The following is a 25,419-nucleotide window of genomic DNA, read 5'->3' as shown; positions in this document are numbered from 1 at the left end:
GATTTGCCTATTCCAGACTTTTCATGTACATGGAATCATACAATATGTGACCCTTTTTGTATGTATTCTTAGCATAATGTTTTCAAGGTTCATCCATGTTGTAGCATGTGTCAGTACTTCATTCCTTTTTATGATTGAACAATGTTCCATCATTTGGGTATATTTCATCTTGTTTACTCACTCATCAGTTGAAGAACACTTGAGTTGCTTCTGCTTTTTGGGTATTATGAAAATGCTGTATGAACATTCATGTTTAAGTTTTTGTGTGGATGTATGTTGTCAGTACTCCTGTATAGATACCCAGGAGTGGAATTGCTGGGTCACATGATAGTACTATGCTTAAATTTTGTAGTAACTGTCAAACTTTTCCACAGTACCTTTTACATTTTCACCAGCAATGTATGATAGCTCCAGTTTCTAAACATTATAAAACACGTGGTATTTTAATTCAGTAATTGCCCATATTTTAATTGGGTTATGTTTTCTTTTTATTCTTGAGTAGGGAGAGTTACTTATGTGTTGTGAATACTAGAGCCTCAGCAGATACATGATTTGCAAATATTTTCTCCCACTCTGTTCATTGTCTTTTCACTTTCTTTCTTTATAGTGTCATTTGACAAGCAGAAGTTTTTAATTTTGAATTCCAACTTACCTATTTTTCTTTGATTACTTGTGCTTTAGGTGTCATGTCTAAAAAAAAAATGTTGCCTTATACCTTTCTTGAAACATATGCACGTGTCCTGCTTCATCTCATGCCCTACCCTAAACACACATGCAGATGCATAGGTCAGACATACCCACTTATATTTTAGCTATCCCTAACCATTTAGACACACCATACTCTCTCCGTGGCCTTGGCATATATTTCCTCCCTCTCTGAGTGCCTTAACTGGCATTTTTTTTAAAACTTTGACATTACCTACTTTAGGAAGTTGACTCAGACCCACCTTCCCTTATGTAGTTCAGTGGCTTTGTATCCTCTGCTTTCCTCTTCTAATGCCCAGGCATACAATAATGATGTAATATTTTGATTGTTCATTTACATCTCTGTCACCCACCCTGCACCTTGAGCTCCTTGAGAGCAAATTCTTTCCTTGATTTCTGGATATCCTGAACTGAGCATTAGTATGTAGTAAATGCCCCCCAATACTTGAATGAATGCCTACTGTTATCCTGATGTTGCCTTCTTGGCCACCCAGAATTAAAGGCTGAGTTGTATTCAGACTATTTTCCATGGGAGGGCATAACAATTTGGATCTTTCCTTCTGTCCTCCCTCTGCCAGCCCATACTACCCTTTTGGTTGCAGTCACTATAGTACACCATTCACTGAAGTAAAATCAGAGAAAGTTATTTGAGCTTAGTGATTCCTGGATTATTTGATTCCTAATCTGATTGAATACTAATTCTCTGGGTCAAGAATTAGAACGAGGTTTGGGGTATTTGATTTTCCTCTAAAGGAGTGAGTTTTTACCTAGATAAAGGGGACTCACAAGATATAAATACAAAAGTTGACTTTAATACCAATAATTTTCCTTAGACCCATTGGGAAGAAGGGAGGCGAGGAAGTCTAGCCAAAAAAGCAGATTAAAGGATAACAGTTTGTCCAGGTAGGGCAAGGTACATACTGACAATATAGAAGAGGAGTAGACATTGTCTAGCATTTCATGGATTACCAAGGACACTGAGTCTTTTGTTGTGTGCTTTAGGGAGGAATAGCAGGTTTACTGCAGGTGTTCGGTGGTTCCAGTGGCAGAGCCGGAGACTTGGATGTGTTCCATCAGGATACTCTGGATGGTGGCCTTATGAGTTACTTCCTTGGGAGCAAGGTACCAGACTCTAGTCATTAAGGGCCTGGTTTTCTTACCACCAATCCCTCTGTAATATACTCTACCTTAAATTCACATTTCAAATGTAGACTTATGCCTAAATTCAAAGGGATGCATTGCAATCAGATTGTGTCCACTAGCTTTAACTAATTTAGGGCAGATTTTTCTGCCCTACCTCATAAAAGTCTCTACTGCATTTGTGGAGGGACAATGGCAAGTCTCAGTACACTGACTTCAGCTTTCTCTTCTGAAGGCATGTTATTTTTGGTGAATTACTTAAGCCATTTTTAGGAGATGAATACCAAATTAGACAATTTTTGGCACTGTGGCAGGTTGACAGAACTTCCTGTTACTTCATGTCCTAAGTGCTGGACAAGAATGGCTTCTTAATGACCTGGAAATGTTGACATAAACCAATGGCTCATGCTAGCAAAAGTCATTTTAGGCACTGAGCTTAATTCAGATGTTAGGCAAATATCTATAACATGATGATAGGATATTATAAACCCTTCCTAAATAAAACTGCATTTGTATTTTACAAATATGTTTAAATTTAATGTCAAGCAATTATGCTTAGAAAATATTCTAATTGGCAGTATGTCTGAGTTGTAAAACATGACTTGAAATATTAAGTTTTGTAATTAACATAGAAGTACAAAGATAATTCATGAATATTCTTGTTTCCAGATGAGGTTTTAATTGTGCTTTTTAAAGGCCAAATGTCTCCATCATATGGCATATTTAATGAACAGAAACAGTTTTGAAGACATTATTATTATGATAAAATAATTTCATAGTCTGCACATGTTCTACACGTGTTTGCTTATTGACTAAAGTAAGAACAGAAAGTAAGAGCTTATGTAAAATGTGGCACTAGGTGTAAACTGAGAAATACAGAGGGGGAGAAGAAAAATCAGTAAATGAAAAATTAACATTTCTTTCTCTGAATTATTTAATGTATGTTTCATCTGTATATGTCAACATTTGTGGCAATTGGTTTATGATAAAAATCAGAGAATTCTCTAAATATAGACTATCACTGAAACATAAGATTATACCTAATAGATTATTATAAATTTGACTTACAAATTTTTCTAAAAATGGAGCAGTGTATTTGTGTGTGTGTGTATGTGTGTGTGTGTGTGTAAAGAGAGGGAGAGAGAACAGGAGACAGAAGCAGACAAAAAGAGATACAGAGTATACCATGTACTAATAAGGCATGTTTTGGACTAAGGCATTCTAAATAATTAAGTATCTGGTAAATATATTGTTGCTAATAACTAGAATACGATAAAGTTCATTTAATGTTAATTTAATGGAACATAATTTCATATTTGAGAATTTAAAATTTATAATTTTTTTAAAGAACATTATAGGAAAATTCTAGAATCTTAAAGCTTGTAAAGAACTTTAATGGTATGATATAATATACCATACAATATACCAATAATAATATAAATGGTAATAAATAATAAGTATTATTGGAATAGTGTTTGACGTTTTATGAAATACTTCATTTACAGAGTTCAGCTTCCTTGTTTTACAGGTGGAGACTGAGATTGTCATTCCTTACATGACTAGCCCAGGATCACACAGGTTTTTGACACCACTCTGAGGTAGAACTCAAGTCTCTGAGCTTCGTAATGTGCGCGTAGAACGTTGTCATTATGGAACAGCCTCATAGATATTTATTATCTGGCGTTAAAAATTATTTAAACATGGTCAAAATTTGTTATATAAAGCCCTAAATGTCTCAGAGTTCCAAACATAAATGTTCTTGAATTCTTGTCTTTTCCTTCAAGTTATGAGGGACAAAATAAAATAACCCTCCCAAGGAAGGAGGTGGGACTATAAAGTCTTAGTTGGAAATTTAGTTAATCAAAAAAATCAAATTTAATAAAAAATTGTATGTAAGGAAGACAAAATCAAAATAGCTATCTCAAAAATTTAAAGCTGGGGCGCCTGAGTGGCTCAGTTGGTTGAGCGTCTGCCTTCGGTTCAGGTCATGATTCCAGGGTCCTGGGACTGAGCCCTGCATCAGGCTCCCTGCTCGGTAGGGAACCTGCTTCTCCCTCTCTCTCTTCCCCCTGCTTGTGCTCTCTCTTTCTCTCTGTCAAATAAATAAATAAAATCTTTAGAAAACTTTAAAGCTGATTTGGCTTTTTATAGATTTGGGAACAATCCCTGAACTGTTCAGTAGGAAATCCTCAGTTTTCCTCAAAGTCATTATGTTTGAAATGCTTTACAAGTATAACTCATGAACTGTGATTATATCCTAAACTATCCATGCTTTATAACTTGCAATTCTCTAAAATATATTTTGTGATTCTTGAAATCTATACAATTTACTATTTGGAAAGAAAATATGTACTTGCTTGTTAACATTTTCTCTCTCTCTCTCTCTGCATGTCTCTTCCTTTTTAAAATTTCCTATTTGGTCTTGATCTGATTCCTTAGCAAATGCAGTTGTGAAGACTCTCTGTCCTCAAGTTACTCTCATCTGTCAAAAGAAGGAATTTACACATAGCACCTAAATAAACAAAAGTGGTTTCTTTTTCAGTTTTCTGTTAGTTAAAGCTGTTTCTCTTCTTATAGGGAGATTCACATTTCGGATTTCATGTTTGTCTTTCAGAAAATAATTACATTTTTTGTTTCCACAATGAGAAATTCATTTGCAGTCTTACCATTTGGGAGTTACTCCTGCATTGCCTGCATTTAGCTATAGGCATAGGGAAATTTAACAAAAATACAAGTAAACCAGTAATCAAAAATATCCTGCAAAATAGTATATACTATTTAGCACATACATATTTAATGAGCCATACTGACCTTTTTGCTGTACCTAGAACATGCACCATCCTCTGATTAGAAATACACTTCTTTATCTGCTAAATGTACTATGTGATGAATCATAAAGTCATCAGTAAAACTCAAAAGAAGCTACTATTATTTCCCCATTTGACAGATAATAAAAGTGAGGGAGCAAGCTTAGCTTTGGGGGGATTAATTGAGGTAAAGTGCTTAGAACAAACTCTGAAATAGAGTAAACATTTAATAAATACTGGCTTTTATGATCTGTTATGTAAATAACATTGTATGTGTATATGTTCCTTTTCCAGGAGTCAGTTTACAAAACACAATTTTTAGAGCTAATGCAACATTTATAAACCAAAACCAAAAACTCTTCCATAGACAAATCTTAAAACCAACAGTCAGAATGCTTTAACTGTTTTCACTGAATCCTTTCAGCCTTGGCTCTGATTTTTTAAACCATAGCAGTTAACAGCAGTAACTGATAAAATGTTGTGATGAGGCAGCTGTCAGGGAGGGAAAAGAAAAAAAAGCTCCTCATTTAAATGGATCATAATAATAATCTGCCACTGCAAGTCAAGTTTACATTATCTTTATTTCCTTCCATTTAAAAAAGTAAAGGTACATGTAATAATATGCTTTAGAAGTTTTACCTGAGCTGCTGCATCCTCTACTTTTATTTTTGATAAAGCTTAAAAAAAAATCTTTCAAAATCCCAACTAATAAACAATAAATAATGAACCAATAAATAGGAAGGAGATTAAATTATCCCCTTTTATATTTTCTGCCCAAATATCACCTCCTTATATAGGCCTTCCCAGACCACTTTATCTAAAATAGTAGCCCCATCACCCAGTGGTCCCTTACCTTGCTTTATATTTCTTCCTAGCATTTATTCTTTTTTAAAAAATAAAGATGTATTTATTTATATTAGAGAGAGACAGGGGGAGAAGCAGAGGGAAAGAGAGTCTCAAGCAGACTCCACGCTGAGTGGAGAACCCGAGGGTGGGGCTCGATCTCACCACCCTGAGATCACGATCTGAGCTGAAACCAAGTTGGACACTTAACCAACTATGCCACCCAGGCTCCTCTTCCTAGTATTTATTCTTTATTGATATTATATAACCTTTTGTTGTTTTGTTAGTGTTATTTTTTGTACCACTAGGATCTGAACCACATGAGGATGAAGATTTTTCCTTGTTTTTTGCTATGTTACTGGCCCATAGAACAATGCTTCCCATTTAATAGGCATTTAAATATGTGTCAAATGAATCAATGAATGAATGAATTAATAAAGGGTATAAAAGCACTGAGGAGCAGGGCTGGATTAAATTGCTATAAATTTGTTCTACCTGCTACAATTTTAGAAATCTCAAACTTTTTCTCCTAAAGCCTCTGTTTTATTCAACATTTACTGGTATTTGCAAAGCATTTATAGTAAATCTTACTATAATCTCAAAGATACATTGGATAAACTTGCATTATTCATACTGCAGAAATAAGCAAATATAAACACAGTGGATAAAGATACTAAGTCATAGATATAAGCTTAGACAGTTTCTCTGACTCAAGAGCATTGAAAATATTTTAACTGCTGCTACTAAAACTTCTGTTGCACATATTCTGTAAAAAAGGGGGGACATGGATTCTAGTATTTTTGTGTCATCTCTGTGTGTATAGTCTCTTTTATAATCACCACCTTTACTTAATTATATTTTGGGACTAAGGTCACTATTTTCCATATAGATGCTCTGGTGTGTCCATTACAACAAAAACAAATAGCATAAATGTAATTCTTAAATTCAGTTGAATGGGATTTGATTGAGATGGAGAAATAAAAGATATTTAAAATAGTACATCATTTTTTTCAAAAAAGTTTTATTTATTTTTTTATTTGAGAATAGTTGACACACAATGTTACATTAGTTTCAGGTGTATAACATAGTGATTTGTCAACCCTGTACATTATGCTGTGCTCACCACAAGTGTAGCTACCATCTGTCACCACACAGTGGTATTATAATACCATTGACTAAATCCCCTATAAATACCTTTAAAATAGTACATCCTTTTAGAAATACCTACGTAGTTTTTTCTTGTTCGATCAGCCAATCTACCTATATACCTACCTATCAACAAATGACAATACTAAATAAAAGACAACTAAATGAACTCAGATATATGTCAGGGAAACCAAGATAAATAAGATAGCCTTGTTTCTCTAAAGGAACTTCAATCTAGTGGGGAAAGATAGGAACATCAAATACGTGTGTGTGCGTGTGTGTGTGTATTTCACACACATGCACACAGACATATAGATTTAGTATGTGCCTCTGCTTCCCATCTGCTCCCATTCCCCACATGACCTCTTCTCTACTCTGAAAGCCCAATGCTACCTGATTAGCAATCAGAATACAGCAGCAGAAGCAATACAGCGAACAGAAGAAGTGCTCTTTATTACCTGACCTCTAGGCCACGTTTCATGGTGTTGATGTCTTGCTTTCTGAAAAACCAAAGATCTTGCCTTCTACTTCTCAAAGGAATTGGAAGCTATGAATTCTCTTAGTCATAATTAGTACGATTTCCCATTTTTGTACTTAAAAATGTTCCTCTGTCAGGATGCTGGGGTGGTGCAGTCAGTTGAATGTCCATTTGAGTGTCCAACTTTTGGTTTCAGCTCAGGTCGTGATCTCAGGGTCATGAGATCAAGCCCTACATCTGGCTCCACGCTCAGCACAGAGTCCGCTTAAGACTCTCTGTCTCTCTCTGCAACCCGCCCCCCCAACACTCACTCTCTCTGTCCCTCAAATAAATAAATAAATCTTTAAAAAAATGTTTCTCTATCTACACCCAACCTCACCTCCTTTTGTCAAGCCCCAGAGGAAGTTTTCTTTCTTTTTTCTGTACTCACTTCATCTTTCCATCTGTTCTTGACCTGATCTCTTCAAGAATTTTCTTTGTTGCTTCCTTATCCATTTTTATATATTGTGTTAGCTTTTCCCTCTGTGCTAGCTCTTTCTTCACACTTTGTACCCCTCATCCAGATGGCTTTCCCTAGTTCATCTGTATACTGGATCCAGCCACACCAGCATGCTCCTGAGAGCCAACTGTGAGCCCCTCTTCCCAACCCTGCTTTCATTATTGCCATGTTGGTAGATTGATCACCTCTATAGTGGAATGGTTCAGATGAGGGAAATTGGCAGATGCTACAAACCAGATGTTAGTGCTGGTTTTCAAACATTTATAGGCAAACCACTGCCGTGTCCCTCCTCCTTTAAACCAAGTTCTTGAAAAGAATAGTCCTCTCTAAATCTGTCTGCTTCCTCACTTCACATCAATTCCATGAAATTAGACATCTGCTCCCACCTCCACTTGAAGTATTACAGCAAACAGAAGAAGTGCTCTTTATTACCTGACCTCTAGGCCACATTTCATGGTGTTGATGTCTTGCTTTCTGAAAACCTCTTCCTCTTGCTCTGTGCCATGGTATCTCCTGGGTTCTCCTCCCCTTCCTCTGACCATTTCCCCTCTGCATTTCTCATTGGATTCTCTTTCTTTGCCCCTTAGTTATTTATGTCCTCATGATTCTGGGCACAGTCCTCTTCTACACACTCTGTGTTGGCTAACTCACCAATGCGCAAAGCTTCAAGCCATTCCATTCATTATTGCCTAACATAAAGCTCCAGGCCAGACTTTTTGCTTATGTCTGATTGGCTTGTTCAGTCGCCTTCTTAATATCTCTGCCTGGTTATATCATAGGCACCTGACACTCAACATGTCAAAACCTTAATTCATATTTTTCCCCTTAAATGTTACTCCACCTTCTATATTTCCTATCCAGATAAATGGCCTCACCATCCACAAGTCAGCAAAGTGAAAAACCTGGGAGTCATCCTAGACTCCATGCTCTTCTTCATTCTGCAGATCCAGTCAGGCACTGAATATCCTTCTCTCTTCTTCCACCACACCATCTTCATCCCAGCTACCTCATTTTTAGGTCCTCATCAGTTCTTACTTAGATTGTTATAATTTTCTCCTGATTTGTCTTCCTGCCTTCTGCCAGACTCCTTAGCCAGCTCTCTCCAGTGCTGCTAGAATGATATTCAACTTCCTTCCTTAAACTCCTTCAGTGTCTCTTTACAGCTTCTAGGATAATTTCTTTATTATGAAATACCCTTTCAGTTACAAGTAAGAGGAGACTCTACCCAAATTGCTTAAGCACAATGGAACTGATGACAACTGAAGATTCCAGGGAATGGATCTGGATTGAATTATGTCAACAGGAATTGGTTTCTTTTCCTTCTTCAGTTCTGCCTTCCATTGTGTTGGTTCCAGGCTCAGGTTAAATGTGATAGCAAGATGGTGGCTGCCAGTACAGGTCTACAACTTCTCAGCTTTATGGTACAGCAGGAAAGAAAACAAGAGACTCCAAACCTCCCCATCAGGAGACTCCTAGTATCTCTTTGTTAACTGGGCTGTGTACCTATTCATGAACCAATCACCATTGCTAGTATATTTTAACATGTTGATCGGCCTGCATCCAAACCACATGAGACTTAGGGGAGGGTATATTCCTAGATGGAAATTTAAACCGTTGCTAGAAGAAAGAGCAATGAACACTGGAGAAGCTCATAATGAAAGCATCTAGTATTTATTGAGTTCTTTACATGTGTCAGGCACTGCTTTAATGTTTTTCATGTATTAACTTACTTAATCTTTATAACAACCTCATCAGGAAGTGAAGAAACCGATGCATTAGAGAGGTTAGGTAGTTCGTCTAAGTTAGACACAGCAAATAACCAATGTCAGTTGCAAAACTCGAGTATAGGCTTTTTTCCTTTTCATTCTTACCCAGGAAATTTCTGAGACTGTTTTTAAATCAGATGGCCATAGTTCAAATATTAACTTACATGTTATAAAATGAGTGTGTTCCATTATCAAAGAGCTAAAAATCACTGGAGGTTTCCAGTATTTTTTGTCCTGCACAGCACTAGGCAGCTTTAAGAGTGTATTGGAAATGGCCCCAGAGGCTGGGATTTCCTGGTTATCAGGAAGTTGGTAACTCAAGGTTGGGGTGGGGAGAAGTGCAGTCCACAAGGTCTGTAGCAGACACTCTTTTCCCACCACTACAGTTCCTCTCCTAATCCCTCAGTGATAGCTAGCACCCAATTTTTTAAACTGCTACTGGGGTGTGGAGGGTTTGCCATAGTGTTCTGGCCTTTCTCCTATTGGAAGCCGTGAACAGGAAGACTTGGTCAGCTAATGCATGAAAGGTGGAATTCTACATATAATGTGTTAAGTGTCAACAATCACTTTTCTGCATGACAAGAATTACCTGTGTGAGTGTGAGGCCCTTCATGATCTACTAGCCCTTGCTCCCTTTTCAGTCTTACCTCTCACTCTGAACCGCTCACCTCCACTGCTCTGTTTTATGATCCAGGGTGTCACTCCCTTGCATGTCATGCTCTTTGCGCTCCTCCACACCTCCTGTGTGTCTTGGCTGTTGCTGCACCCACTTCATTTTTCAGAGGTTGTGTCAGGTGTCATCTTCTCCATGAATGCTTTCCTGAAATCAGCCTCCTTGTGAGCAAGCATCTAAGTCTCTCTTTGTTGCCTCAACTGTATTATAAGAATATTTGCCATGATTTCTGTAATTCATACTGTATTCCTTTATTTATATTTGTCTACTTCTACTGTGCTGAAAAATCCTTGAGAGCTGGAGGACATCTTATTAATTCTTATATACCCTCCATACTGCCTGACACATGATAGGTACTCAATAAATGTATGTAAGTGAATGAAATAAGAAATATGGAGAAACTACAGTAAGGTATCTTAATTGGTGACAATTAATTCTGACTAGCACTAGGAAGAACTAGGGGTTGGGAAATGTTACTCAAAGATTCTAAATTAGAGACCAGTTAACACATGTATTTCTGCAATAGAGATAGCCCTCACTATCTGAACTCTTGCTATCAAAATATTCACTATAACATTATGCAGAAATTTTCACCCAAAATTTACTATCCAAATAGGAATTCTACTGTAACATGTTTATATTACTGCAACAATGGAAATGTTTAAGTTGTAGGTGAGTCTGTGTAGGAGGATGCAGAGTAATCTTCTATCATTGCTCAGCAGTTCACTCCAAGATTGTGTCAATGTTTTCTAAATGGACAAGCTTATGAAGGAAGTCGGTGAGCACAAAAAGTCTAGAAAATCCCATGCATTAAAAAGAATATTGGAGGGATAAAATATATTGAATGAGGTGAACACATAAAAGACATAAGCTTGGTCATGCATATACCTCCATCTATAATGCAGAGGCTTTGTTATACTTGTGAGAACATTCAAAACAATATTATATTACTAGTTTTGGAAACCTTTGCTGAGATATTCAAGGATAATATGGTCTGTTTGAAAAGCTTGAAAAGTATCTCATGCAGTGGATAGATAATCATAAACTTTGAAACCATGAGGCACTACATACCTTTGAACATGTGAAGAAGAAGATGAAAGAGTTTGATCATTTGGTAAAGAAGTCAAGCTTCAGCTTCAAGTCCAGAATGGAATAGAAGGATTTAACGACTATGCAGGACAGCAGCATTTGAAGATTGTAGAGGAAGCAGCTTCTTGGTAATGAACTTACAGCAGTTTTTATCACTGAATTAGCGAAAACTATTGACAGAGGTAGCTAACAACGTTTTCATTAATACCAATTCTCTTGGTAAAATTTGGCTTTTAAAAATGAATGCCATCTTATCAGAGAAAAAAAAAAAAAAGAGCCAGGGCATCGCACATCTGAAGATAGGCTGACACAATTTTTAAGTGAAAATTTAAAGTTGATGTTAAACTAAAACCTATGTGTTTGTATAACTCTGAGCATCCAGAGCCCTTAGTTGAAGAGTAAATTGTATTTTATATGGTTCTCAAATCGTAACACTTTGGTTGACAAAGCAGGCATTCAGTCATTATACAAGGAGTCATAATTTGTGACAGTTCATTTCTTTGGGGTGTAGAGTCTTACAAAAACATAAAGAGTTAAGGTTGAGATTTGAGTTAATTTTTGTTTAATAAAATAAAGAGCTGATGAAGAAATTGTTGAGTAGGTGCTGCTGTGAAGAAAGATAGTTTGGATGATAAACTAAGAAAAGGCGTTTTTGTTTGTTTTTCATCTCAGCATGGATATTAGAACTGTTTTTTAATCCTTAATTCTTTTTTGCCAGTGGTGACATAATCCCTTTGCGTGGGGGTGGGGGGGAGCACTGTGTGCCTTCACAGGCTGTGGCTTCTTTGAGTCTTTGGTGATACTCTGATGGTTAGAGGCACTTTCTGGTTAGATCCCAAACATGGAAGTTCCTTCAGGTTTCAGTTTTATTTATTTATTTGTTTTATTTTTATTTATTTATTTTTTTAAAGATTTTATTTATTTATTTGACAGAGAGAGACACAGCGAGAGAGGGAACACAAGCAGGGGGAGTGGGAGAGGGAGAAGCAGGCTCTCTGCAGAGCAGGGAGCCCGATGCGGGACTCGATCCCAGGACCCTGGGATCATGACCTGAGCTGAAGGCAGTCGCTTAACCAACTGAGCCACCCAGGCGCCCCAGGTTTCAGTTTTAATTAAGAATGTCTGTCCCTGCAAAATGAAAGTCAAAAGCTCTTCGGGAAAAGTCAGTTCTCCAAGCTTGTTGAAAGGACTTGTTTAAGAGAAGTGGTTGGATTTTGATCATGTTGGGTCTTTTCATTTTTTTTTTTAAAGATTTTATTTATTTGACAGAGAGAGACACAGTGAGAGAGGGAACACAAGCAGGGGGAGTGGGAGAGGGAGAAGCAGGCTCTCCGCCAAGCAGGGAGCCCGATGCAGGGCTCGATCCCAGGACTCTGGATCATGACCTGAGCAGAAGGCAGACACTTAACGACTGAGCCACCCAGGTGCCCCATGTTGGGTCTTTTCAAATAATGCCCAAAAGAAGAAAATACTTGCCTAAGCAAAGAGTGACATGCACATATTTTTCTGGTGTATGTATCTGTATCTGTGAAAAATGTATTACTCCAGGCTGCTATATTCCCTAAGAAAAGGTATCGCCTACATGTCAGGGCTGACTAGTGATTATCAATAGGACACTCTTACCTTTTAAATTTCTTTTAAATTTCCTTAAGTAGGCTGTGTTTTTCTTATATTGATTATCTCTTATATAGAAGCCTTCATTGTTAAACAGAAGAAAAATCAATTATTTGCATGACTATAATAATATAGCAGTTCAACTAAAATCAATTTAACAGATATTTATTGGCTCTTTATTCTAGATAATAAACTGCACTATGTAGTAGAGGGATGAAAAAAAGATGTAAGATACAATTATTGCTTTGAGAATTAGTAGGACCCAGATAAGTGAATGCATCATATTGGATTTCTTTTGTTTTTGTAGTTATTCTAAAATATTATCTACAAATAAATACATTTTAAATAAATATTACTATGTCCTCTCTCCGTTTATCTATTTGTTATAACATAAGGGTGCTCTACTACCCCTGTGGCCAGAAACTTCAAATTCCATATTTCTTAAGTAAATGACTATTTTTTTAAGCAGTTAAATAATTTAATATAATACTAACCTACCTTTAGCGGATAAGCCATAACACTAATGAAATATAAATATTACAACAGAAATATGTATATCATGAAAATGATACAAATATGAAGGGGACACACATTCTACCTAATTTTAAATTGTGGGATGTTGATACTTGAGCTGGACTCTTCAGGACAAATACATTTTCTGGACAGGTAAGGGACAGACATTGCTGGAAGTGGGAACGTAATGATCAGTGTGTTCATTCTGAGCAAACAGGCATGGAAGTGTTTAGTTTATTTGATGAGGAACCAGACACAGATGTGGCCAGGGCTTCGGAAGCAGGAAGGGTGGGGTAACTTGAGATGAGGATTAACAAGGTGACACAGGCTGAACCCTGAAGGGCCTTAAGCAGTGCCTGTAAAGCCTTCAGGAAAGCTGAAGCAGCTGAAAGCAGCAATAAGTATATGTTACATTCCTAAAATGCATTGTGTCTGTGGCTGGTTTTCCTCACTTCTCCCAAGTTACTTCTGAATGTGTAAGTGCTTATGTTCTGAAAGTACAGAAAGATTCATTAAGTGCCCCTACGATACTTTTTTACTTGAAACATTTATTTAGGGGGAAAAAAAAAACCAATCTGCTGCTTTGTTTCTTTCTGTTTTTAATTAAACTGAGTCTTGGCAGTCATTTCTGCGGGGCTTTCCACATGGGACTGAACCTTTAGTGACTCATCAAAATTTGTTGTAAATTCTAAAAACACTAGGCAGTTTAGATATATCATGCTTTTTTTTAAAGCCTCATTTATTTAGTGCTACCCTTGAGCACAATAATGTATACCTGAAAACCTTGAGTTTTACACTGAGAATTCAATTTAATATGTTTGACCGGTTCCAAGGTACAGTGTGCTGTGCTAGGCCTCCAGTAGAGGGTGAAAACAAACCCACTGAACAGTAGTAATCCCACCTGAACGTAGACAAGCCAGAAAATATAGGACAGACCATATGGAAGAGGATCCCAAGTGTAAAATCTACGTGGAATGACTGTTCGCTTGGAATGACTATGTCTAAGCAAGGAGTTTGCATCTGTAAGTGCTTTGCCTTGGTAAAATTAATTTGTGCTATGGATTAGGGGTCAGAGACAAGTTTGAAGGCCACTGCAACCATTTCCAGCCAGTGATTTGTAAACTGTGTACCAGAGGACACGAGTGCTGAGGGAAGTAGGAGTGCTTATTTTCCAAACATCAACATGCTGCTTATCAAACACTAAGGATTTTATTTTATTTTTGAGAGAAAGAGAGCGAGAGAAACGTGTGTACGCATGCGAGGGTGGGTGGTGGGGCGTCTGGGGGCAGAGGGAGAGAGAGAGAATCTTAAGCAGGTGCCGCTCCCAGCACAGAGCCCGTCGCCGTTGCCGCAGAGCGCTGTAAGATCATGACCCTGAGATCATGGCCTGAGCTGAAATAAAAAAGTCGGACGCTTAACCAAATGAGCCACTCAGGCACCCCAAGCACTTACGATTTTAAACTGCCCAAAGACGAAAGGCACAGCCTAGGGGATATAGTCAGCGACGCTGTGAGAGCACCGTATGGGGACAGCTGGTGGGGAGTAGAGGGTAAAGTACAGAGCTGTCCAATCACTCTGTGGTGCACCTGAAACCAATGTAACACTGGGTGTCAACTATACTTCAGTTCAAAAAAAAAAAAAAAAACTCACCCATAGGAAAAAAAATGAACTATCTAAGGAACCTTTTAAAACTCTTTTCTTCAATTAAGATGTCAGCCATTGGTCCTTCTTAAGATTTTAAAATATTGCCTTCATTAATTTTTAGTTGCTTTAAAAATCTGAAAAAAAAAAGTTTTATGCAATGGCAGTATCGTGGCCAGTGAGGTTTATCCGAGGCATGATTATTGCTAATTAAAAATCTGAAAAAAACCTTGGTCAAGACAGAAGACAGTCAGGGCTTGAACATGGGTGATGGTAATAGGGATAAAAAGGAGACAATGACTGAAAGAGATGTTACTGAGCAGTGAAAACAAACACAAAATTGGGCAACTGTTTAATAAATAATTCAGAATGATGATTCTGGAAGTCAGGAAAAAGGATGAGGTACATAGAAATCTGTTAATTATCCACTAGGAAAATCAAAGTTAAACAGAACTTTGGAGAATAGCCACATAAAGGAAATGGGAGAAAGATGATGGCTCAGTGAAGAGCAGAGTGGGTGGGGGAGCCTGGCTGCTTCAGCATCCTGGAAGTCAAGGAAGGAGTGTCCAGAACGAGTGGACAGAGAGAGTGGAGTCTGACGGAGGCTACTGGAATTAGTAGTTACGTATGGGCCAGTTGACGGGTGATCAGAATATTGGGATAAAAACTGGCAAGCAAAAGTGGGTAGTAAGAAGGGGAAGGCGATGGATGCAGAGGAGCGGTTTGTGGAGTTGGTCAGCAAAGGGAAGACATAAGAGAAAGGACTAGTTTGAAGTCATAGCTGAGACAAGGAAAGGTTGTATACTATCAGGGACGGGAAGGAAGAAGGCCAGGAAGAGGAAGAGAGGGAAGAGGCCACAGAGAAGCTTATGATTACATTACAGTTCAAGAGACATTGAGATCAAAGCACAAAAGCATGGTGGAAAAGGTATCTTTGTAGTTTATATAAAAATAAAATGATTTTATTCTCAGAGAATTGTAACAATATCTGGTATAATCAGTTATTCTGAAGAAAAAAATCCTAAACTGCTTTAAGGTGATCTTTGTTTAGTGTGATGATTTATCTAAGAATTACTGTAAGGTCCAGAACCCTTTATTTCTCTGGCTATGAATGGTAAATACTTCCTGTAAGTTGAACACAGGGGATATTTCTGAAGTGGGTACTTAGGATAATCATAAATATAGCCAAGTCTCTGTGATAAATGCTTTTAGACCAATTATTGACATGCTCAATTGAATACTAATGCCTCCCATGAAATGGCTTTAATATAAGTAAAATGACAGGTGCTGTGCAGTAAAAGGACACATAAAGCTTTGCATTAGCTTGTCTCCAGGGTTACCATCTGTGCTGATCTGAAGTTTTAATACATGGGATTTCTCAACGCTCTGCAAAGACTATATTTTCAGGCTAGGTATCAGAAGTGTGTAAAAACAACTTGGGAGCGGGGCGCCTGGGTGGCTCAGCCATTTAGCGTCTGCCTTCGGCTCAGGTCGTGATCCCAGGGTCCTGGGATCGAGTCCCGCATCGGGTTCCTTGCTCGGCGGGGAAGCCTGCTTCTCCCTCTCCCACTCCCCCTGCTTGTGTTCCCTCTCTCGCTGTCTCTCTCTCTCTCTCTGTCAAAAAAATAAATAAAAATCTTTAAAAAAAAAAAAAAACAACAACTTGGGAGGAATTTACACTATTTGGTCTGCATCCGTGATGACTTTAGCCACTCAGTTGTTCTAGAGAAACACGTCTGTATCCTGTTAGAAAGTCTGTGTGATGATTGCTGATGTGGCTAGAATATCAGGATTGATTGACCCTATTCTGCATATCCAAGCAAAGATGTTAGTTTATGTATTTACTACTAAATGATATTCTGGACAAAATTGAGTAGCAAAACATTTGAAAAATGGAATGACTTCTACCAAGTTTCCATAATTAATATTCCATAATTAATATCCAAGTTTCAAAAAATATTAAAATTTTTTTAAAAAAGTAATAACATTTGAAATTTGGAACCCATAAATATAAAAAATAAAAGAAATGATATTTTTATAATTTAGAAGGAAAAGGGACACTGCTTTTACTTCAGCAATCTGTAGAATTTTACATTTCTTGATTTCAGATATTTCTTCTTTTTTTTTCAGCAAACATTTATTGAGGACCTTCTTTGTCCCAGGTATGAGGCTAGGCCTTGGGTTTGCCAGGTTATATTGAGATTTTCTCTCTGTCTTGCAATTTAGAGGGAAATACAGACCTGCATTAACGAAGTAAACCACTATTTTTAAACATCATCATGCATTTGGAGCAAGGTGTTATGAGAGAGCATAGGGGGCTACACCTACCAAGTATTGGGAAAGTTTGGACAAAACACTGTCTATGTTGAGTTGTAATGATTTGGAAGTTAGCCCAGCAGAGGGGGAAAGGGATATGTGTATAATATGCAATGGGACTAGCATGTGAATGGAATGGCTAAGCTAAAGAGACACAGGTGGATTCAGGAAAATCCAAGTCCATTTAGCTGAAATAGAGTGGCTTGTGGGGGGTGGGGTTGAGAAACAGTGGTGGGGCCTCAGTGAGAGAGGAAGGCTGGAAGGGAAGCAGGTGTTAAATCATGTCAAGTCTTATAAACTATCTCAAGGAATTAGGGCTTTAATGTGGGGGCAAATAGAGCAATTAATGGATACTGGGACAAATTTATTATCATCACAATCTCCTCCTTCATTATTGTCATCATCATTGGCATTATCATTTTTTTAAGATTTTACTTATTTATAGACAGAGAGAGGGAGAGCACAAGCAGGGGGAGGGGCAGGCAGAGGGAGAGGGAGAAGCAGGCTCCCCGCTGAGCAAGGACCCTGGGATCATGACCTGAGCCAAAGGCAGACGCCTAACCAACTGAGCCACCCAGCGGCCCCAGCATTATCATTTTTTGAACTCTTCCTGTGTGCCAGGCAATATTAAGTCCTTTCATGCATTTTTTTTTTTTTTACTTTTCACTATGACCTTCCTTATAAGTACTATTAACATTTCTATTTTATTTTATTTTTAAAGATTTTATTTATTTGACAGAGAGAGACACAGCGAGAGAGGGAACACAAGCAGGGGGAGTGGGAGAGGGAGAAGCAGGCTTCCCGCTGAGCAGGGAGCCCGATGCGGGGCTCGATCCCAAGACCCTGGGATCATGACCTGAGCCGAAGGCAGATGCTTAACGACTGAGCCACCCAGGTGCCCCAACATTTCTTTCTTTCTTTCTTTTTTTTTTTTAAATAAAGGAACAAGCAAGGGAATGTACTTAATTTTCTTGAGGCCAGAAGTTAGCAAGAAGCATAGCTGGAAATCATGCCCAGGTTTTTCTGACGTCACCATCCCTGCCTCTCTGTTCTGCTGCTCTTCCCTAGAAAATGACTGCATCCCACAAGGAGCCCTCAGCCTGTAGTGTGCTACAGAAGAATGTTTTAGATGAGAACTAAATAAAGTGGGGCTACTTATAAGGTCATTGTTATTATGCAGGCATGAGATCGTGGACACTGGTGGTACGAATGGAGAAAAGTGGCCATATTCTAAAGATATCACAGAGGTAGAATAACCAGGCCTAGTGCCTAATTGGATGTGTGGAACAATATTTCTGGCTTGGAATATTGAATATACTTCAGGAAGTGTATTTATAAAATCTGCCTGGCTTATTGGTACTCTAAAAAGCAGGAATGCCAGAATGATTAAGCTTATACATTGCTGGTAGGATTGTAAACTGGTACACCTTCTATGAAAGGCAATCTACCAGTTTCTTTAAAATTAAAAATATGCATAGATTTGACCCAGAAATTTTACTTCCAGGTATTTATCCACAAACGTGCATTTACATTGTATCTTATATATAAGGATATACACTGCAGCCTTGCATGTAATTGCAAATATCAGAAGCAAACTAAATCTCCTTTAGTATGAGATGAGCTAATAAATTAGGGTAAATCCATTCAGTGAAATGATATACAACTTAGAGGTTATGAGGCATCTCTGTGTGTGGACCCATAGGGAAATATTGTATATAGGCTTATGATTATGCATGTATGTGAAAATACAAAGTGCCAAAGAAAGTGTGTATAATAGGCTACCATTTTGTGAAGACTAAGTAGATGGATAGATGGGGAGATGAGTACATAGCTAGGAATAGTTTGGTATGGATAGAAATCCAGAGAATATCTCTATGAGGATAAGATACTGGTAGTAATAATTGTAGTGAAGGGGATCTGACTGGATGGCTGGGACAGAGGATAGGAAAGGGAGAACTGTGTATCTTCATTATATATCCTTTTGATTTTGCTCCATATGCATAGATTTATTATTTTAAAATTAACAAGATAATATAAATTATAAAAATTCAAGGCAGAACCCTCTTTTTAAAAATCTTATCTCTAGAGAAACATCTATAAGATAAAGGGAAAAGGCAAATTCTTAGCTTGGTTTTCTTGTTTATTTTAAGGATTTGTCCCTATATGTAACTAGAATTTTCACAAGAAAAAGAATATCTTTCCCCAATGATTGACTTATATTCTTCCAAATCTCTGGAGGTCCTGAAATTCATAATACAAATATGAGACTATAAGGAAAAAAGTTCATGTTCGAACCATTATTTTTTAGTCCTTCAAGTCGTATTGCTGCTAAAGTATCACATTTTTGTCCACTAGTTCATTGACAGCTGGAGAGTACTGGTACTTATCTAGATGCTTTGGAGATTGAACATAAAAAATAATTTTTGACCTTTTAAACTTAGTTTATTGAAGCAAGTAAAAATAACATACATGAAAAATTATGTACACATTTTTATGCTTAATATATTTTAATTACTAAATTGGATGTAAGTTCAGAAAGAGAGGAGATCAGAGAAGCCTGAGACTATGAGGCAAGAGTTCCTAGGATATGTGGGGCTTGTATTGATCCTTGAAGAATTTGGATACTTACAATTAGAGAAGAAAGAGAATGTCAGGCCACAGATTAAGAATCAGAACTTTGTAGTCTAGTCAGGGCACAGGAATGAGCATTTGAGCAAGCAAGCTCAACCAGAGTAGGGAAGCTAGGTTGGGAAATATTGGTATTAGTCCATAGGGAAACCAGAAAGCAAGGAAGAGGCCTTTGATCTGATAATAATAAGGAAACTACCCTGAAAAACTCAAAATGTTCTAGTATTTTTTTGATTATTCATTTTTCTAAAATTTATTTTGAATATTTAGCATAAAAAGTTTTTTCTCTACTTAATGCATTTTATTCTTCACTTTATGCCCATTATCGCTTATAACGCCCTTAGTGAAATTAAACAAAATCCAATGAACCATTGGTCTTACCCAGTTTGAAATTTTTCTATAGTATTTAGTATCACCTTTCGACTCTAAGCTCTCTTTTTTCTAGGCAAAGCAAGGGCACTTCACTATGGACACTCGATAGTGCATATGGTCAGAACCTTTAATCATTTTCATTCTTCTTCCAAATAATTTTTTATAGATTTACTGTCTTAAGTATGGAGTATATCAAAACATACGTTTATCATATGGCAGGTTATTTAAACTGATCTTCATGGAATTTTAACATCTTAAAGATACAAAATCATTTATGTATTCATGGGACTAAGTTATGAAAATTCTTTTTTTACTTAAGTAAAATCACTTTACATAAGTTCTTTCATGTTACATAACTAAATGGCAAGGTGTTTACAATAAAATGAACATATTTGAATGTGGTATTCCTTTCAGCTCAGTTTGGAGCCCCAGATCTTATTCATGAATAAAATGATTAAAAGAATTATTTTGGTAAAATATAATCTCAATAATCCATTGTTGTGTTCAGGGGTTATTCACTTTTTCTCTTCTCTTCTCCTCTCTTCTCTTCTCTTCTCTTCTCTTCTCTTCTCTTCTCTTCTCTTCTCTTCTCTTCTCCTCTCCTCTCCTCTCCTCTCCTCTCCTCTCCTCCCCTCTCTCCTCTCATCTCCTCTCCTCTTCTCTCCTCTTCCCTCTTCTCTTCTCTTCTCTTCTCTTCTCTTCTCTTCTCTTCTCTTCTCTTCTCTTCTCTTCTCTTCCCTCCTCTTCCCTCTTCCTCTTCTCTTCTCTTCTCTTCTCTTCTCTTCTCTTCTCTTCTCTTCCCTCCTCTTCCCTCTTCCTCTTCTCTTCTCTTCTCTTCTCTTCTCTTCTCTTCTCTTCTCTTCTCTTCTCTTCTCTTCTCTTCTCTTCCCTCCTCTTCCCTCTTCCTCTTCTCTTCTCTCTCTTCTCTTCTCTCTCTTTTCTCTCCCTTCTCATAAGGCTCCAGGCCCAGCATGGAGCCCAGCACAGGGCTTGAATTCATAGTCCTGAGGTCAAGATCTGAGTTGAGATCGAGGGTCAGACATTTAAGTGACTGAGCCACCCAGGTGCCCCAGGTTATTCACATTTTTAATGAATATGTCAAATGAGGGATCTTGTATTAAATTCACATACTATTTTCCTTAACGTTGTGCTAAAGGAGTGACCTCAAGAGAACAGTTGTGCGTATGCTTATAACTTACAATCATGGCTGGGCATTCAGGCAAAGTCAAATCAATCCATATATTTTAAAAAGTTTTCCCTAATGTGAAAATACACTCTCTTTGTGACAGTGAGGCAGGTGGAGGCTGTTAGTAATGTTAGAATTTCGCCTGAAAGCTATAAATTCATACTTAAGTGTGGAGAATGCTGTTGGGATTTGCATAAAGATTGTGAATCATGGGGGCCCCTGGGTGGCTCACTTGGTTAAGCATTTGACTCTTGGTTTTGGCTCAGATCATGATCTCAGTGTTCTGGGATTAAACCTCGAGTCAGGCTCCGCTCTCAGCATGGAATCTGCTTTAGATTCTCTCTCCCTCTGCCCCTCTTGCTCATGCTCTCTCTCTCTCATAAATGAATAAATCCTTATAAAAAAAAGATTATGAATCATCAAAATGTACAGAAAATTTAATCTCTCCTGAAAATCCTAAAGATATTTTCTTTGGAAAGGTTTCACTGGCAAGCAATGAATCATTTAGTGCCATTTAAAGGGAATAACAAGTCCACCTCTAAGGCCTTTGAAAACATCACATCATAGTCTTTTTTGTGTTACAAAATTTAGTAAACTTTATTGAATGTCTGGTGGGTATGTATGCTTGAAAAAATAAATTAGATAGTTATAGGATGCAAATGAAAATAAAAGATGATATAATACCAAAATAAATGCCAGAGTGATTATTGTAAATCATTATGAAGGGCCACTATGAATTTTTTTATGTTCATATATTTTATTCTTATAAATACCTAGGTATAAAATCAGAAAAAAATGCAGTTTTCTAATATTTATTTTATTTTATAAGTCCACATTTAATATAAACTTTTAAAAATCCAAGTTGGTAGTTATTACAGGTAAAGGGCATTGAGAAAAGACTGTACTTTTTAACAACATTGCCAGTATCTTAGGAAATTTTCCTGAACTTTAAGGAATAAAAAAAAAAAAATATCCTCCCAAAGAAAAATTAAACCAGGCTGAGTTCAACAGGCAAGGAAAACTTAATTCAAGACTTTTGGAATAAGGGACAGTGACTGATCTCAATTCTGCTGAAACAGAGGACAGGAGGGTTTAAGTGCTAGAGTGAGCTAGTTGAAAAGTACTGGAGGATGTTAGGAGGAGGTTGCTCAATGTGATCAGGCCATCTGTGTTTGCTGGTTGGTACTTAAAGAAGTTAGGCACCTATCCTCCCACAGAGACTGGGAGGTAGAGCACAATCTTTGATGGTTACATTTCCAATGGATGGAAGTCCTTAAGAAAGACATTACTGGGTTGTGCAACTGGCAATAAACTGATAGATTCTTATCTCAAAGGGGCAGAGGAAGAATTTACAATTGCAAGTTTTCTATAGTAAACACTATAAGAAAAGAGAGGTCAGGGGTCTAGAGTCAGGAAGAAGCCTGTCTAAAGTTGAGTCAGGTTGAAGGCAACAGTAAGAGGCTGTTTTGGTCAACCCTTCAGTTATATAAAGTTGCACCATATACATTGATAATACTTGGCCATTTTGACCTATAAAAACAATAGTTTCATATGGTTTGATCAAAGATCCTGAAATCAAATTTCTTCACATGTTATTCCTATATTCTTCAGAAGCAGGTAAATCTGGAATTGTTGTTTTTAATTATATTCTTTCTCACTCTAAAAAAGACTTAGGGAGGGTTTTATATTTATTTACATGCATGTATATATATATGTACATATGTTTGTATATGTATGTGTGTTTATCAAAAACAGGTTAAAAATTAAACTTGCCCGAAAAGGTAAAAAAAAGTTAGGATAAAAATGCAGACCTTGAAGCCTGGAATAGTTCTTAAAGAAATGTGACAAATTTGTTGCAGGGCTTCTCAGAAGTTAAAGCAAAGAAAGAAGGATAATGTCCCCATAGGATTAAAGCAACTCAGAATTTTAGAATAATAGTTTTCTTAGTGTTGAAACTTGGCACATTTTTGCTTTGAGTGCTCATAAGGGCAACATTTTTGTGTTGGTAAATATCCTGCTAAACCTTATAGCTGATTTCACAGGCCTGGATTTCACTTATTTATTTATTATCTTTACTGACATCCCTCAATGCAAACTCTTGGCAAAACCCCAAAGTATAATTCAGTAAAAGTAATTTGGTTACATATTAAAATAATGACATCCAGATACACAGCTCTCTAAAAATAGAATTAAGAATTAAGATTATCTAGAATGAATTATATCAGACAATAGTACATACATTTTTATTTTTTTTTCTTTTTTGGTAATCAAACCCTTGATAAGAATCAGGTAATACAGATTTTGAGAGTTTGAAGTTACCAATTTTGGGAGCAGAATTTGGAGTTCCTCTGTCCTTAACAGATGGAAGTCCATATGCTTTAACAATTAACCAAGGGCAGGGTGGACTTGAAAACCTCTTTGGGAATGTAAGGAGACCATTTAAGATATAGATCTTATAGCTGCTTACTCAACTGGCAGACAGGGTCTATTAAAATTAGAATCCATTAGAATTATGGTTATTTCTCTCTTCCCCTGTAGCTGCTCATATGCCCTTGTATATACTGAGCAATTTTCAGAGTGCATTTTATTTTTTATTTTTTTACATGATGACATCTATGTTAGACAGTAAATTCTTTATGTGCAAAGACCATATTTTATTAATCTTGTGTCCTTCATACTTAGAGTCTGGTAAATAATAGGGCACACAAAATATTTTGTTGATTCTATGAATGATTTAAGAAAACTGAAGGAGTTTGATGTTTAATGTTATATATCAAATACGTAAAATTACCAACAAACCACAGACTGATTGCACCTCACCTCTGCCCCACATTTGTCACTTTGCAGTAGGTACAGAATCATAAAATATTGTGAGTAAAAGTCACCGAGTCACAAACATAATGGCAGACAATGCTAGTTTTCTCCCAATACCCACTTTTATCCCCAGTTTCTAATAGACACCTTGGTTTGTAGCTGCCTAGAATAATGGCTTCATTTTCTAGACTCCAATAGAATAAGAGTGGCCAAGTGACTAAGCTGTGTCCTGTGAAGTGCAAGGAGAAATGTCATGTGTAAATTTCAGAAAGCATCCTTCTTTCCTTCTTCTTCTTGCTGACTGGAACACAGAGACTCTCTGGAGCTCAGCAGCCACTTGGAACATGTAGGGGAACCACATGGTGAGAATGGTAGAATGACAAGAAGGAAGTCTCCATCTTGTGTGTTTATAGAATTGCTGTATCTTCTTTGGACTTCTTAAGACTCAAGATTTGTTTATAGGAGAGAGAAATAAACTGTCTTTTCTAAGCCACTCTGAGTTTGGAATTTTTTTTTTTTTAATTTGCAGCCAAACCTAATGTTAGTAGTTTGGTCCGTATCTTCTTTAGAAATCCTTCCAAATCCCTAAGACTGGCTTTGCTCAGTCTTTTTGCTTCTATATACTCTGTGTAAACCTTTATTAGAAAACTTACTCCATTTTATTATAATCATCTTTTTTTTTTTTTCAGGTTTTTTTTTTTTTTTTTTTTTTTTTTTGCGAGAGAGAGAATGAGAGAGAGCACGAGAGGGAGGAGGGTCAGAGGGAGAAGCAGACTCCCTGCTGAGCAGGGAGCCCGATGTGGGACTCGATCCCGGGACTCCAGGATCATGACCTTAGCCGAAGGCAGTCGCTTAACGAACTGAGCCACCCAGGCGCCCTATAATCATCTTTTTTACATAAAACATTCTTTGAAGGCAGAAACATGTCTTATTTGTGTGTCATTTATCCTTATCCCTGAACTGTACCTGGGATAGTGTATGTACACATAGTATATCCTCAATGAATGTTTGTTTAATTGAACTGTACTGGGTTAATGACCTGAACTGAAGTCCCTAATACAGTACCATGGAGTTAATTGTGCCCTACAGAAATTTTGGTTCAAGATCATAGGACACACTGCAGAGTAGATGCTCATAAAAAGTGTGTGGAAAGGTTAGGTAAATACATACTGCCTTGCCTCCCACATGT

At 37.2% G+C, this 25,419-nt stretch overlaps 1 protein-coding gene and 1 non-coding gene across 3 annotated transcripts in view; both read left to right on the top strand.

The window, feature by feature from the left end:
• The window catches only part of OXR1 (oxidation resistance 1), a 443,163-nt gene that overhangs the window by 63,162 nt on the left and 354,582 nt on the right, over positions 1–25,419 (top strand). The gene's annotated exons all lie outside the window — the stretch shown is intronic.
• Positions 15,064–15,200, top strand: LOC123840596 (U4 spliceosomal RNA). Its single transcript, XR_006790025.1, has one exon. It is a non-coding gene; the product is annotated as a U4 spliceosomal RNA (small nuclear RNA).

The sequence above is a fragment of the Mirounga angustirostris genome, unplaced genomic scaffold (genome assembly GCF_029215605.1).
Source record: "Mirounga angustirostris isolate CCGP_5_RB_7025 unplaced genomic scaffold, mMirAng1.0.hap1 SCAF_4, whole genome shotgun sequence".
NCBI lineage: Eukaryota > Metazoa > Chordata > Mammalia > Carnivora > Phocidae > Mirounga > Mirounga angustirostris.
This window is presented reverse-complemented; position numbering and strand designations above follow the sequence as displayed.